At 42.0% G+C, this 16,318-nt stretch overlaps 1 protein-coding gene across 3 annotated transcripts in view; it reads right to left on the bottom strand.

The window, feature by feature from the left end:
- Nucleotides 1-16,318, bottom strand: part of COX10 (cytochrome c oxidase assembly factor heme A:farnesyltransferase COX10) — a 124,223-nt gene that overhangs the window by 101,607 nt on the left and 6,298 nt on the right. The window lies entirely within an intron of this gene.

Genomic DNA, 16,318 nt, shown 5'->3' with positions numbered 1-16,318 from the left:
CGTACTGATGAACATCCTATTCCCAGGATGGTGGGGAACGGCAGAAGGTGCACAGAGGGCCGTATCGTCACCGGGAGTGTCATCTCCGCTCTGTACAAGCGGTGAGACGCTCCGACCCTCTGTACTTCCCCGGAGGACCCGGGAGCGAAGGTGTGCAGCCTCCTATGCTAAGGCTGGTCTACCTGAATGCCAGGTCCGTAGCTAACAAGGCTCACCTTGTTCGTGACCTAGTGGAGAGCGAGCACACGGACCTGGCTTGCATCACGGAAACCTGGCTGGGCCCAGAGGGTGGTGTCCCTCTGGTTGACCTCTGCCCGCCAGGTTTCCAGGTGCTGCACCAGCCTCGGACCCATGGGAGGGGCGGGGGAGTGGCAGTTATCATCAGGGAATCCCTTAGCCCGCGAGAGACCACCGTCCCTCAGATGGTCGGGTGTGAGTCTCTCCTACTGAGATACGGCCCGGGGGCGCAGTTGGGCCTGCTGCTGGCATACCTACCACCTAATCGTGCAGCGGCAGCCCTGCCCGAGCTACTCGATGTCCTCTCAGGGTTGGTGGTTGAATTCCCAAAACTCATGGTCTTGGGCGACTTTAACCTACCGTCCCTGGGAGGATCGTCCGATCTGGCTCGGGAGTTCATGGCTTCCATGGCGGCCATGGACCTGTCGCAAATAATTTCTGGACCGACTCATGAGAGAGGCCACACCCCAGACTTGGTGTTCTTGTCTGGACGGTGGCGCGATGATATCGGTGGGGGTGCCACGACTGTTACGCCCCTGTCATGGACCGATCATCACCTCCTGCGGCTAGACTTCCCCTTTGCCACCCCCCGCCGTGGGTGCGCGGTGCCAACCAGATGGTACCGCCCTAGGCGCCTAATGGACCCTGATAGGTTCCAGGCAGCGCTTGGGGACGCACATGCACTCCCTGCTCACAGCTCGGCGGATGCCTTAGTGGAAGCCTGGGAAAAGGCGGCCACGGAGGCTCTAGACCGAGTTGTACCCTTGCGGCCTCTGACCCGGCGCAGATCCCAGCGAGCCCCATGGTTCACCGCGGAGCTCCGGGAGATGAAGCGTCAGAGACGGAGCCTAGAGAGCCGTTGGAGATCCAGTCGATCCGAATCCGACCGATTGCGATTAAGAATCCTCACCAGGTCTTATCTCGCTGCGATAAGGGTGGCAAAATCCAACTACTTTTCCACCCTCATCGCGTCCGCAGATAATCGCCCGGCTGCCTTGTTCAGGGTGACTCGCTCCCTACTGAACCAAGAGGTGAGGGAGGAACCCTTGCAGGGTCGAGCCGAGGAATTCGGTCAATATCTGCTGGATAAAATTGCTCGGATTCGAACCGGCCTGGACTCCAACTGGGCTGAGCTGGAAGAACAAGGCATGGACAGTCTTGTCGACGTCATCTGGGAGGAATTTGATCCTGTGACTCCTAAGGAAGTGGACAGGATTATGAGGAGGTTGAGCTCCTCCACATGCTTACTGGACCCGTGCCCTTCCTGGCTGGCTTATGCAGCTCGAGAGGGGACACGAGGCTGGTTCCTGGCGGTCATCTCCGCTTCTCTGAGTGAGGGTCACTTCCCCACCGCCTTGAAGGAGGCGGTGGTGAGACCTCTCCTCAAGAAGCCCACCTTGGACCCATCCTCATTGAATAACTTTCGTCCAGTCTCCAATCTTCGCTTCCTTGCGAAGGTTGTTGAGAGCGTGGTGGCGCACCAACTTCCTCAGATCCTGGATGAAGCGGTTTATCTAGACCCGTACCAATCGGGCTTCAGGCCGGGCTACAGCACGGAGACGGCATTGGTCGCTCTGATAAATGATCTCTGGAGAGCCCGGGACAGGGGCCATTCCTCTGTCCTAGTCTTATTAGACCTCTCGGCGGCTTTCGATACCATCGACCATGGTATCTTGCTGCGACGCCTCAGGGGACTGGGAGTGGGAGGCACGGTTCTGCGTTGGTTCTCCTCCTTTCTCCAGGGTCGCTCGCAGTCAGTGCTGGCAGGGGGACAGAGGTCGACCCCGAGGCCTCTCGCTTGCGGAGTCCCTCAGGGGTCGGTCCTCTCGCCTCTCCTGTTCAACATCTACATGAAACCGCTGGGCGAGATCATTCGCAGCTTTGGAGTAGGGTACCATCAGTATGCTGATGACACCCAGCTTTTCATCTCAACTCCAAACAACATCAGTGATGCCCTCGACGTGATGTCCTGCTGCCTGAAAGCGGTCCGGGAATGGATGGGGAGGAACAGGCTTCAACTGAACCCGGACAAGACTGAATGGCTGTACGTACCGGCAAACCAGGATACTCAGAACATCCCATCCCTTAACATCGGGGACAAGTTACTACCCCCTGTTGATAGGGCCCGCAACCTGGGTGTCCTCCTAGACTCGCAGCTCTCCCTGGAAGATCACATAGGAGCTGTGACCAAGGGGGCCTTCTCCCGGGTTCGACTAGTTCGCCAATTACGGCCTTATCTGGACCTGGATGCCTTACGTACAGTCACCCATGCCCTTGTGACCTCTCGCCTAGACTACTGTAACGCTCTCTACATGGGGCTGCCCTTGAGATCCACTCGGAAGCTTCAACTGGTGCAAAGTGCAGCGGCACGGACACTCTTGGGAGCCTCCCGATACTCCCATATCACACCTCTCCTCCGTGCGCTGCACTGGCTTCCAGTTGCCTTCCGTGTGAAGTTCAAGGCGCTAACAATGACTTACAAAGCCCTACATGGCATGGGTCCGGACTACCTACGGGAGCACCTTCTGCCAATGTCAGCACCCCACCGTCCTGTGCGCTCCCACAGAGAGGGCCTCCTCAGGGTGCCACCGCTCAAGGAATGTCGGCTGGTGGCCCCCAGGGGGAGGGCATTCTCAGTGGGTGCGCCAGCCCTCTGGAACAGCTTGCCAACCGAAATCCGGATGGCCCCCGACCTCCGCACCTTCCGGCGCGACTTAAAAACTTACCTGTTCCAGCAGTCCGGCCTGGCCTGATAGCTCTAATTGGGGTCCCAGTTTGTTTTTACTATTGTTTTTTTCACTATTGTTCAATCTGTATACCTACCTTATTCTGTACACCGCCCCGAGTCCCTCGGGAGAAGGGCGGTTTATAAAAACAAACAAATAAATAAATAAATAAATAAATAAACTGGGGCAAGAAGTCACAAAATGGGGCAAAACCCACTTAACAAATGTCTCAGTTAACAACAAAAGTCTTGGGTTCAATTGCGGTCGTAAGTCGAGGACTGCCTGTACTGACAGTTATTCATCCACATTTTATCTGTATTTATTCATCCACATTTACAGGCCACTTGACTCTGTAGCAACTCTTGATGGCTTATGAACAAATAGAACATTATAGAAATAGGTGGGAACAGCTAAAATTACAAATGGCGTATGTTGCTGACTTCCCTATTTTTGATTTTTATCAAGTTTTGCTATACGTACCAGGTTTCCATTAATAAGGCATATATTTTCTTTTAAACTGCGACTAGAAGTTTAATTAAAACTTATCAAGGAGACTGCTTTAAACTTATGTATAATAGCAAGACACTAGCCCATTTACAAGTAGGGAAATGAGGAGCAGTCTGTGTAACACTATTATTCTAATGCCCCCAAGGAATCCTAGCACACCAGAGCCAGTGTTCTAATTAAAGTCTTCATTGATTTCTCCAAGTTAATTTCATTGCAACTTATCAGGATCTCATTAAAGTAGCTGTAATACATTCTACTTTATCCAATTGGGTGGCTATTGCTGTAAGCTGGCTCAGTACCTTATACCCATAAACAAAGTTCTTATATCAAGTACATCATCTCAGTCTTTATAAAGCAAATAAACATGTCTTTACATTTCAGGCTGACTGTTACAAGTATTCTCATGTTAAGCTTCCTATAGCTTCTTGAAGGATATCGTTCTCACAGAACATGGTGAACTTACCCCAGATAATGAACACAAGCATTTCATATATTGATTAATTATAACTTCTGCATACCATAGACTCCATCAGGATTCCTGAAGCTTTATGCACATCAAGAATAAAGCAATCATAAAGCCCTACAAAGAGCATTATCACCTTTGCCATCCATTTCAGGAACAATTGCATAATACTCTCTGGAACAATTTGACTTGACCACCCTGTTAAAAATCAGCAGGGAGAGTTCAGTCTGAATTTCTAAAAGTAAGAAGTTCCTTACGAATGGAAAACATATTCAAGAGCCATTGTTTCCTCACTCTCCTTCCCTAAATCTCAAGTCTTAAGCTTCCTAATAGGGAAGAATATTCTATTCAGAGTAGGAAATCTTCTAAGTACCTAGGAATTGAACTACATGGGGCTCTAGAGGCGACAACCCACTCTCTGAACTGTACTTGGAAACTGAATGGCAATCAGTAAGGTACCTCAACATTGGTGGTATATAGAGTATCCCAGAGGCTTTCACTCATCAGAAGATGGGCTTCTGCATTATGTACTAACTACAGTTTCCAGACAGTCCCTAAAGGCAGCCCCATGTAGAATATCAATCAGTAGTCCTTGCTAGAGGTGATAAGGTCATGGGTGATTGTTGTCAGGACCTCATACTCCAAAGAGAACTATAACTGATATACCAGTTGAATTTGTACAAACACCCCTACCCAGGCCTTCCACTTTTGTATCTAGTAGTAACGATGGATCTAGGATGACTCTTCAGTCACAGATTTGTTCCTTAAAGAACATTGTTATGTGGCAGTGTTAATTTGTCTACAGTAATAACATCAGCCGAACAATAATCGGATCAAATTTTTAAAATAGTACCTCTATTTACAGTAAAAAAGGTAAAGGTTCCCCCACACATGCGTGCTAGTCATTTCCAACTCTAGGGGCCGGTGCTCATCTCCGTTTCAAAGCCGAAGAGCCAGCACTTGTCCGAGGACTAGACACCAAAGGCGCACGGAATGCTGTTACCTTCCCACCGTAGTGGTCCCTATTTTTCTACTTGCATTTACGTGCTTTCGAACTGCTAGGTTGGCAGAGCCTGGGACGAGTAACAGGCGCTCACTCTGCTACGCAGCACTCAGGATTCGACCCGCCAAACTGCCGACCTTCTGATCGACAAGCTCAGCGTCCTAACCCACTGAACCACCACGTCCCTTAATAATAACATCAGTAATAACATCAGCCGAACAATAATCGGATCAAATTTTAAAAATAGTACCTCTATTTACAGTACAAGGGTTTAATTTCAGTTTGTTCCTTCCTGCACACAGCATAAGGAATGGCCTTGAAGGACTTGTGGAAGTCACTATCAAGGCAATGGTCAGAACAGCAGAGCTGGGGCCTAGGGCAAGAAATTAGTTTTGGAAAATGCCTCAGACAAGCCCTTCCCTAGTATATGAGGGAAGCAAGAAGCACATTCAGTCTTGCAAGATTATGTTACTATAGCTAGCTATTACAGTAATAGTCCTGAGTTATATGGCATTGGATACTTAGTCTGGCCTACTTGTAGGCTGATACTTCTCTTCCAGTCCTTCAGAGCCTCCAGACATTGGGTCAAGACTTCCAGCCTGGGTAACGATGTTTATCTGAATATTATCATCTCACCCTATCCAGCTGACTGACATCCCCCCAAAGTTTTCATATGCCTAAAAAGTAGGGGTAAAAAGGCATGAATCTTGCTTTTAAAGGAACTTTAAAGGAAATTCTGGGATTGCCTTTCAGCTACCCACCTCCTGACTAAATCTACTCAGTTAGGCATCAGTGGAACCAATGTAGTATACTACTGGTGATCCTTATTTAAAGGTTCTGTTTGGGATTGACAACTTGTAAATCACTTGACCACCACTGTACTTTCTGGTTGAAAAGACTCAAGACTAACCAGTTTCTCACTTTCGGCTTTTGTTTGCCTCCTAACTATTCCCTTACCCTTTGGAATACTCAAGTCTTGCTTACTGTTGTGTACACATCAAAAGCAATGCAATCAATCACAACTTGAGGCTAGGTGCACTAGGCAACCAACATGCTTTCTTCTTGAACTCTCTTCCTCTCCAATTTCTCTGCTCTGTGAGGGTAGGAAGAGGTGGGGGGGAAGCAAGCAATCTCTCCTTTGCTTGAGCCTTATCCCCCACATTGCAGAGCAGAGAGATTGGAGACAAGGATTTCAAGCGAGTAAGTTGTTTGCTCTTTTAGACATCAAAAGAAAAAGAAAAAAAATGACCTATGACAAATCCTTGCACTTACTGTGTAAGCACTGCAGAATCCCCACAGTCATGTGATCAAAATTTGGAAGCCTGGCAACCAGCATATCATTCCAGAGTTACATGACAGCAATTCACAACCCTTCCTAACCAACTTCTGACAAGCAAAGTCAATGAGGGAAGTCAGATTCACTTAATAATCATGTGATTCACTTAATGACCGTAACAAAAAAGGTTGTAAAATCAGGTATTTCTCATTTAATGATCACCTCCCTTAGTGATAGAAATTCAATCCGAATTGGGGTTACATTTGCTCTTGCATACCTGAGAATAACACAAGCATGCTGGCAGCAGAAAAGAGTCAGAGAGAATTCCTATTTGAAATTGATTGGAAAGAAAAAAGATTTCAAGATAATTCTGTAAGAGGTTTGCATAGTTTTCCCACAGCTTCCAGCCCTGGGCTTTCTTGCAGTCCCTTTCTTTCCAATCAATCTCTCCCTGTGAAGGGGGAAAAAAGGGGGAAAAACGCAGGTCAGGCACAGGACAATACATACTGACTGTAATGGTGACCACGCGACTAAAATATAGGGCAAAGGTTGTAAATGGGCCGTTAATTTATTTTTTTCCAGCACCACTGGAACTTCAAATGATTTCTGAACAAATGGTCAGTAAATGAGGAATACCTGTGCTCATACTTACCAAAACGTAGAAGTATAAGTAGCTCTCGGCTTACAATAGTTCATTTAGTGACCATTCAAAGTTACACCATCACTGGAAAAAAGTGACGTATGACCATTTCTCACACTTATGACCAATACAGCATCCCTACGGTCATGTGATCTGCATTCGGATGCTGGACAACTGGTTCATATTTATGATGTTTGTAGTGTCCTGAGGTCACGTGATCACCTTTGGTGTCCTTCTGACAAAGTCAATGGGGAAGCCAGATTCACTTAACAACCGTGTTAGTAATTTAGCAACTGCCGTGATTCACTTAACAAATGTGGTAAGAAAAGTCGTCAAAAAAGGCACTTAAGCTACATAAATTTTGGGCTCAATTGTGGTTGTAATAGTCAAAGACTACCTATAGTGGAATGCCATTAAGCGGTCGAAAAAAACTAGGCTGGCTTTATGGGGTTGGAAATTCTGGAACTGCAGGCAATATTTGCTATGCTCCCCCCCCCACCCTTAGCCTATTTCCTGAAAGGTGGTATTCTTTGTCATACAACCCTACATTAAAATCATTATCACAAATTTTATGATAAATGTGTAGCATAAATAAGAAAAAAGTGTAGTTTTTGCTTTAATGGGATTAGTTGGAGAATTTCATCATACTACTCTAAATTTTAATATTTTCACAAGGAAAGCTACCAAAAAATGTCTGTATCAATATTTTTCTTTCTTTTCTTTCGAAGAGCAGTTTCACTCTTTGCTCATTGAAACACTATAAGAGTAACATTGGTGGTAAGTGACACACCAATTCGTTTACATAGTAAAAACCTTGTTTCTAGTTGTATGGTTGTTTCACTGGCAGTTACATCATTTACATTAAAAAAGTCCATATTCTTAAAATATTCTCACAATTGGCAATATTTGAACCAAATGTTAGTAAAACTTTTAAAAAAAGAAAAAAAAATAGACTTGGGAAAAAAGCACACTGTAACGTTAACATTAACCCATAATACTAAATCAGGATCATTATTACACAAGTCTCTAGAACCTATCCTGTTCTCTAATTTGCTGTATTATCTAGCAAACAATTCATAACTTTTGCTAGTTTATGTAACCATTTACTAGAATATGTTAAATCAGGATTTTTTTTAGATTTTATGTAAATAGTTGCTAGAATCCATACTTTTTTTTTTGCTATTCATAGAAGAAAACACTTATTTTTTTTCTTTCTCCAAATTTAAAGTAGTACAATTTAATGGCCTACTTAACACATAGATATAATACTCTAACTTTGCTGTCCAGAGAACCCAAGCAAAAAAGTAATAATTAATGACTACAGTGGCTACATAGAATCTGTAAAATCAACATGATTCTTACATGATAAGTATGTGCACAGTAAAGGAGAGCAGCAAGATATTTAGAAAATTAAATTAAAATAAAAGTTGACATTTTAATGCTATCTGCTATCAGTCGTTCAGCTGGAAAAAAATTTTTTGACACTGTAGGTAGTCGTCATTTAGCAACCATAGTTATTGAGCAGAAAATCCTGTCTTGCAACAGGCTTACAACCTCACTTCCCTTTGTGTTATTTTTTTTACACCATCATAACTTCAAATGGGTGCTAAACGAAGCAGTTAGTAAGCTACCTATGTAGCAGATTTGTCACTAATACACATATTATAATATTTGTAAAAAATTGAGGATTCAAATTATTTTTGGACCTTGAACACGAATGTTATTTTTTAAAAAAAGAGATGAGCTCTGTTATAGAACAGCTGCGGTAGGAACATAGCACTTATCTCAAATTGAATACCTGTTTCTCAGAGTGTAAATTGATATAAACAAATAACTTGTCAGAAACCTAAATGCAATATAGAAGTAGAATCTGATAATTGAAATAAGTCAATGTATCTGCTCCAAAATAGCTATTCACAAAGATAAGCCAATTACTATTCTCAAATTATTTCTAAATAAAATTAATTTGTCATTCTTCATGCATTCAAGCGAACATATTTGAATACATGAAGATCTCTCTTACCCTTTCCCGTTATACTTTTTATTCTTCTCATTTCAAGGACTTAGCGAACAAGGAATATTAGCGAACAAGGAATATGGACAACTTGTAGGTCCTGGAAGCATTTTTGACTGTTCCATCAAACATGGACAGCTATAGGCAAACACGGATAACTGCCAGAAATCAGCTATACTGTTTTTCAACATTTTAACAAAACTCCCCCACAAAAACATATAGGTGATTCTTAATTAACAACCACTCATTAAGCAAGCATTCAAACTTACAACACTGCTGAACAAGTGGTACTTACAGTTGGTTCCTAAAGTTCCAGGTGTTATAGAACCCCAGTCACATGACTGTAAACAGGCACTTTGCCAAGTGGCCTGTATTCTTGACCATCTCAGTGTCCCATGGTCACATGATCGCTATTTGCAACTTTCCCATAAGCAAAGTCAATGGGGAAGCCAGCAGGAAATCAGAAGTTACAGTCACGTGACATCCTCATTTAATGACCAATGGTGTTCCACTTAATCATGGCAATGGGAAGTGCTGCAACGTTCACTGATAAGCAGTGTAGTCACATGATTTTGTGTTTCAGGACTGCGTATCTTGGCAATGGAAATTTTGGCCCAATTACCAACATTAAATAAGGACTATCTATGCTTTTTAAAATACCGTATACTTTAAAAAATAACTTATGCCCATCCTTACTGCCATTCTCCACCATTTAACTACATAGCAATCTGATGGTACAGAGGCACCAATGTTCCCTGGCAGAATGAGTATCACAGCAGAAGCATACAGCAAAACTAGGAAAAACAGCTGTTTTGATGCAGAGATATTCTAGCAAATATCTCAAAATCTTAGAAGCCATTGTAAAAACTATGGATTTCTCTCCCTCTCTGCTGTGCGTGAAATATATTAAGAGTGCAGTTAAAAGAAAATCAATACAAACCTTATTCATCTATAGAAGGAATATGGACAACTTGTAGGTCCTGGAAGCATTTTTGACTGTTCCATCAAACATGGACAGCTATAGGCAAACACGGATAACTGCCAGAAATCAGCTATACTGTTTTTCAACATTTTAACAAAACTCCCCCACAAAAACATATAGGTGATTCTTAATTAACAACCACTCATTAAGCAAGCATTCAAACTTACAACACTGCTGAACAAGTGGTACTTACAGTTGGTTCCTAAAGTTCCAGGTGTTATAGAACCCCAGTCACATGACTGTAAACAGGCACTTTGCCAAGTGGCCTGTATTCTTGACCATCTCAGTGTCCCATGGTCACATGATCGCTATTTGCAACTTTCCCATAAGCAAAGTCAATGGGGAAGCCAGCAGGAAATCAGAAGTTACAGTCACGTGACATCCTCATTTAATGACCAATGGTGTTCCACTTAATCATGGCAATGGGAAGTGCTGCAACGTTCACTGATAAGCAGTGTAGTCACATGATTTTGTGTTTCAGGACTGCGTATCTTGGCAATGGAAATTTTGGCCCAATTACCAACATTAAATAAGGACTATCTATGCTTTTTAAAATACCGTATACTTTAAAAAATAACTTATGCCCATCCTTACTGCCATTCTCCACCATTTAACTACATAGCAATCTGATGGTACAGAGGCACCAATGTTCCCTGGCAGAATGAGTATCACAGCAGAAGCATACAGCAAAACTAGGAAAAACAGCTGTTTTGATGCAGAGATATTCTAGCAAATATCTCAAAATCTTAGAAGCCATTGTAAAAACTATGGATTTCTCTCCCTCTCTGCTGTGCGTGAAATATATTAAGAGTGCAGTTAAAAGAAAATCAATACAAACCTTATTCATCTATAGAAGGAATATGGACAACTTGTAGGTCCTGGAAGCATTTTTGACTGTTCCATCAAACATGGACAGCTATAGGCAAACACGGATAACTGCCAGAAATCAGCTATACTGTTTTTCAACATTTTAACAAAACTCCCCCACAAAAACATATAGGTGATTCTTAATTAACAACCACTCATTAAGCAAGCATTCAAACTTACAACACTGCTGAACAAGTGGTACTTACAGTTGGTTCCTAAAGTTCCAGGTGTTATAGAACCCCAGTCACATGACTGTAAACAGGCACTTTGCCAAGTGGCCTGTATTCTTGACCATCTCAGTGTCCCATGGTCACATGATCGCTATTTGCAACTTTCCCATAAGCAAAGTCAATGGGGAAGCCAGCAGGAAATCAGAAGTTACAGTCACGTGACATCCTCATTTAATGACCAATGGTGTTCCACTTAATCATGGCAATGGGAAGTGCTGCAACGTTCACTGATAAGCAGTGTAGTCACATGATTTTGTGTTTCAGGACTGCGTATCTTGGCAATGGAAATTTTGGCCCAATTACCAACATTAAATAAGGACTATCTATGCTTTTTAAAATACCGTATACTTTAAAAAATAACTTATGCCCATCCTTACTGCCATTCTCCACCATTTAACTACATAGCAATCTGATGGTACAGAGGCACCAATGTTCCCTGGCAGAATGAGTATCACAGCAGAAGCATACAGCAAAACTAGGAAAAACAGCTGTTTTGATGCAGAGATATTCTAGCAAATATCTCAAAATCTTAGAAGCCATTGTAAAAACTATGGATTTCTCTCCCTCTCTGCTGTGCGTGAAATATATTAAGAGTGCAGTTAAAAGAAAATCAATACAAACCTTATTCATCTATAGAAGGAATATGGACAACTTGTAGGTCCTGGAAGCATTTTTGACTGTTCCATCAAACATGGACAGCTATAGGCAAACACGGATAACTGCCAGAAATCAGCTATACTGTTTTTCAACATTTTAACAAAACTCCCCCACAAAAACATATAGGTGATTCTTAATTAACAACCACTCATTAAGCAAGCATTCAAACTTACAACACTGCTGAACAAGTGGTACTTACAGTTGGTTCCTAAAGTTCCAGGTGTTATAGAACCCCAGTCACATGACTGTAAACAGGCACTTTGCCAAGTGGCCTGTATTCTTGACCATCTCAGTGTCCCATGGTCACATGATCGCTATTTGCAACTTTCCCATAAGCAAAGTCAATGGGGAAGCCAGCAGGAAATCAGAAGTTACAGTCACGTGACATCCTCATTTAATGACCAATGGTGTTCCACTTAATCATGGCAATGGGAAGTGCTGCAACGTTCACTGATAAGCAGTGTAGTCACATGATTTTGTGTTTCAGGACTGCGTATCTTGGCAATGGAAATTTTGGCCCAATTACCAACATTAAATAAGGACTATCTATGCTTTTTAAAATACCGTATACTTTAAAAAATAACTTATGCCCATCCTTACTGCCATTCTCCACCATTTAACTACATAGCAATCTGATGGTACAGAGGCACCAATGTTCCCTGGCAGAATGAGTATCACAGCAGAAGCATACAGCAAAACTAGGAAAAACAGCTGTTTTGATGCAGAGATATTCTAGCAAATATCTCAAAATCTTAGAAGCCATTGTAAAAACTATGGATTTCTCTCCCTCTCTGCTGTGCGTGAAATATATTAAGAGTGCAGTTAAAAGAAAATCAATACAAACCTTATTCATCTATAGAAGGAATATGGACAACTTGTAGGTCCTGGAAGCATTTTTGACTGTTCCATCAAACATGGACAGCTATAGGCAAACACGGATAACTGCCAGAAATCAGCTATACTGTTTTTCAACATTTTAACAAAACTCCCCCACAAAAACATATAGGTGATTCTTAATTAACAACCACTCATTAAGCAAGCATTCAAACTTACAACACTGCTGAACAAGTGGTACTTACAGTTGGTTCCTAAAGTTCCAGGTGTTATAGAACCCCAGTCACATGACTGTAAACAGGCACTTTGCCAAGTGGCCTGTATTCTTGACCATCTCAGTGTCCCATGGTCACATGATCGCTATTTGCAACTTTCCCATAAGCAAAGTCAATGGGGAAGCCAGCAGGAAATCAGAAGTTACAGTCACGTGACATCCTCATTTAATGACCAATGGTGTTCCACTTAATCATGGCAATGGGAAGTGCTGCAACGTTCACTGATAAGCAGTGTAGTCACATGATTTTGTGTTTCAGGACTGCGTATCTTGGCAATGGAAATTTTGGCCCAATTACCAACATTAAATAAGGACTATCTATGCTTTTTAAAATACCGTATACTTTAAAAAATAACTTATGCCCATCCTTACTGCCATTCTCCACCATTTAACTACATAGCAATCTGATGGTACAGAGGCACCAATGTTCCCTGGCAGAATGAGTATCACAGCAGAAGCATACAGCAAAACTAGGAAAAACAGCTGTTTTGATGCAGAGATATTCTAGCAAATATCTCAAAATCTTAGAAGCCATTGTAAAAACTATGGATTTCTCTCCCTCTCTGCTGTGCGTGAAATATATTAAGAGTGCAGTTAAAAGAAAATCAATACAAACCTTATTCATCTATAGAAGGAATATGGACAACTTGTAGGTCCTGGAAGCATTTTTGACTGTTCCATCAAACATGGACAGCTATAGGCAAACACGGATAACTGCCAGAAATCAGCTATACTGTTTTTCAACATTTTAACAAAACTCCCCCACAAAAACATATAGGTGATTCTTAATTAACAACCACTCATTAAGCAAGCATTCAAACTTACAACACTGCTGAACAAGTGGTACTTACAGTTGGTTCCTAAAGTTCCAGGTGTTATAGAACCCCAGTCACATGACTGTAAACAGGCACTTTGCCAAGTGGCCTGTATTCTTGACCATCTCAGTGTCCCATGGTCACATGATCGCTATTTGCAACTTTCCCATAAGCAAAGTCAATGGGGAAGCCAGCAGGAAATCAGAAGTTACAGTCACGTGACATCCTCATTTAATGACCAATGGTGTTCCACTTAATCATGGCAATGGGAAGTGCTGCAACGTTCACTGATAAGCAGTGTAGTCACATGATTTTGTGTTTCAGGACTGCGTATCTTGGCAATGGAAATTTTGGCCCAATTACCAACATTAAATAAGGACTATCTATGCTTTTTAAAATACCGTATACTTTAAAAAATAACTTATGCCCATCCTTACTGCCATTCTCCACCATTTAACTACATAGCAATCTGATGGTACAGAGGCACCAATGTTCCCTGGCAGAATGAGTATCACAGCAGAAGCATACAGCAAAACTAGGAAAAACAGCTGTTTTGATGCAGAGATATTCTAGCAAATATCTCAAAATCTTAGAAGCCATTGTAAAAACTATGGATTTCTCTCCCTCTCTGCTGTGCGTGAAATATATTAAGAGTGCAGTTAAAAGAAAATCAATACAAACCTTATTCATCTATAGAAGGAATATGGACAACTTGTAGGTCCTGGAAGCATTTTTGACTGTTCCATCAAACATGGACAGCTATAGGCAAACACGGATAACTGCCAGAAATCAGCTATACTGTTTTTCAACATTTTAACAAAACTCCCCCACAAAAACATATAGGTGATTCTTAATTAACAACCACTCATTAAGCAAGCATTCAAACTTACAACACTGCTGAACAAGTGGTACTTACAGTTGGTTCCTAAAGTTCCAGGTGTTATAGAACCCCAGTCACATGACTGTAAACAGGCACTTTGCCAAGTGGCCTGTATTCTTGACCATCTCAGTGTCCCATGGTCACATGATCGCTATTTGCAACTTTCCCATAAGCAAAGTCAATGGGGAAGCCAGCAGGAAATCAGAAGTTACAGTCACGTGACATCCTCATTTAATGACCAATGGTGTTCCACTTAATCATGGCAATGGGAAGTGCTGCAACGTTCACTGATAAGCAGTGTAGTCACATGATTTTGTGTTTCAGGACTGCGTATCTTGGCAATGGAAATTTTGGCCCAATTACCAACATTAAATAAGGACTATCTATGCTTTTTAAAATACCGTATACTTTAAAAAATAACTTATGCCCATCCTTACTGCCATTCTCCACCATTTAACTACATAGCAATCTGATGGTACAGAGGCACCAATGTTCCCTGGCAGAATGAGTATCACAGCAGAAGCATACAGCAAAACTAGGAAAAACAGCTGTTTTGATGCAGAGATATTCTAGCAAATATCTCAAAATCTTAGAAGCCATTGTAAAAACTATGGATTTCTCTCCCTCTCTGCTGTGCGTGAAATATATTAAGAGTGCAGTTAAAAGAAAATCAATACAAACCTTATTCATCTATAGAAGGAATATGGACAACTTGTAGGTCCTGGAAGCATTTTTGACTGTTCCATCAAACATGGACAGCTATAGGCAAACACGGATAACTGCCAGAAATCAGCTATACTGTTTTTCAACATTTTAACAAAACTCCCCCACAAAAACATATAGGTGATTCTTAATTAACAACCACTCATTAAGCAAGCATTCAAACTTACAACACTGCTGAACAAGTGGTACTTACAGTTGGTTCCTAAAGTTCCAGGTGTTATAGAACCCCAGTCACATGACTGTAAACAGGCACTTTGCCAAGTGGCCTGTATTCTTGACCATCTCAGTGTCCCATGGTCACATGATCGCTATTTGCAACTTTCCCATAAGCAAAGTCAATGGGGAAGCCAGCAGGAAATCAGAAGTTACAGTCACGTGACATCCTCATTTAATGACCAATGGTGTTCCACTTAATCATGGCAATGGGAAGTGCTGCAACGTTCACTGATAAGCAGTGTAGTCACATGATTTTGTGTTTCAGGACTGCGTATCTTGGCAATGGAAATTTTGGCCCAATTACCAACATTAAATAAGGACTATCTATGCTTTTTAAAATACCGTATACTTTAAAAAATAACTTATGCCCATCCTTACTGCCATTCTCCACCATTTAACTACATAGCAATCTGATGGTACAGAGGCACCAATGTTCCCTGGCAGAATGAGTATCACAGCAGAAGCATACAGCAAAACTAGGAAAAACAGCTGTTTTGATGCAGAGATATTCTAGCAAATATCTCAAAATCTTAGAAGCCATTGTAAAAACTATGGATTTCTCTCCCTCTCTGCTGTGCGTGAAATATATTAAGAGTGCAGTTAAAAGAAAATCAATACAAACCTTATTCATCTATAGAAGGAATATGGACAACTTGTAGGTCCTGGAAGCATTTTTGACTGTTCCATCAAACATGGACAGCTATAGGCAAACACGGATAACTGCCAGAAATCAGCTATACTGTTTTTCAACATTTTAACAAAACTCCCCCACAAAAACATATAGGTGATTCTTAATTAACAACCACTCATTAAGCAAGCATTCAAACTTACAACACTGCTGAACAAGTGGTACTTACAGTTGGTTCCTAAAGTTCCAGGTGTTATAGAACCCCAGTCACATGACTGTAAACAGGCACTTTGCCAAGTGGCCTGTATTCTTGACCATCTCAGTGTCCCATGGTCACATGATCGCT

This window comes from Vipera berus (assembly GCF_964194415.1).
Source record: "Vipera berus genome assembly, chromosome: 2".
Lineage (NCBI taxonomy): Eukaryota > Metazoa > Chordata > Lepidosauria > Squamata > Viperidae > Vipera > Vipera berus.
This window is presented reverse-complemented; position numbering and strand designations above follow the sequence as displayed.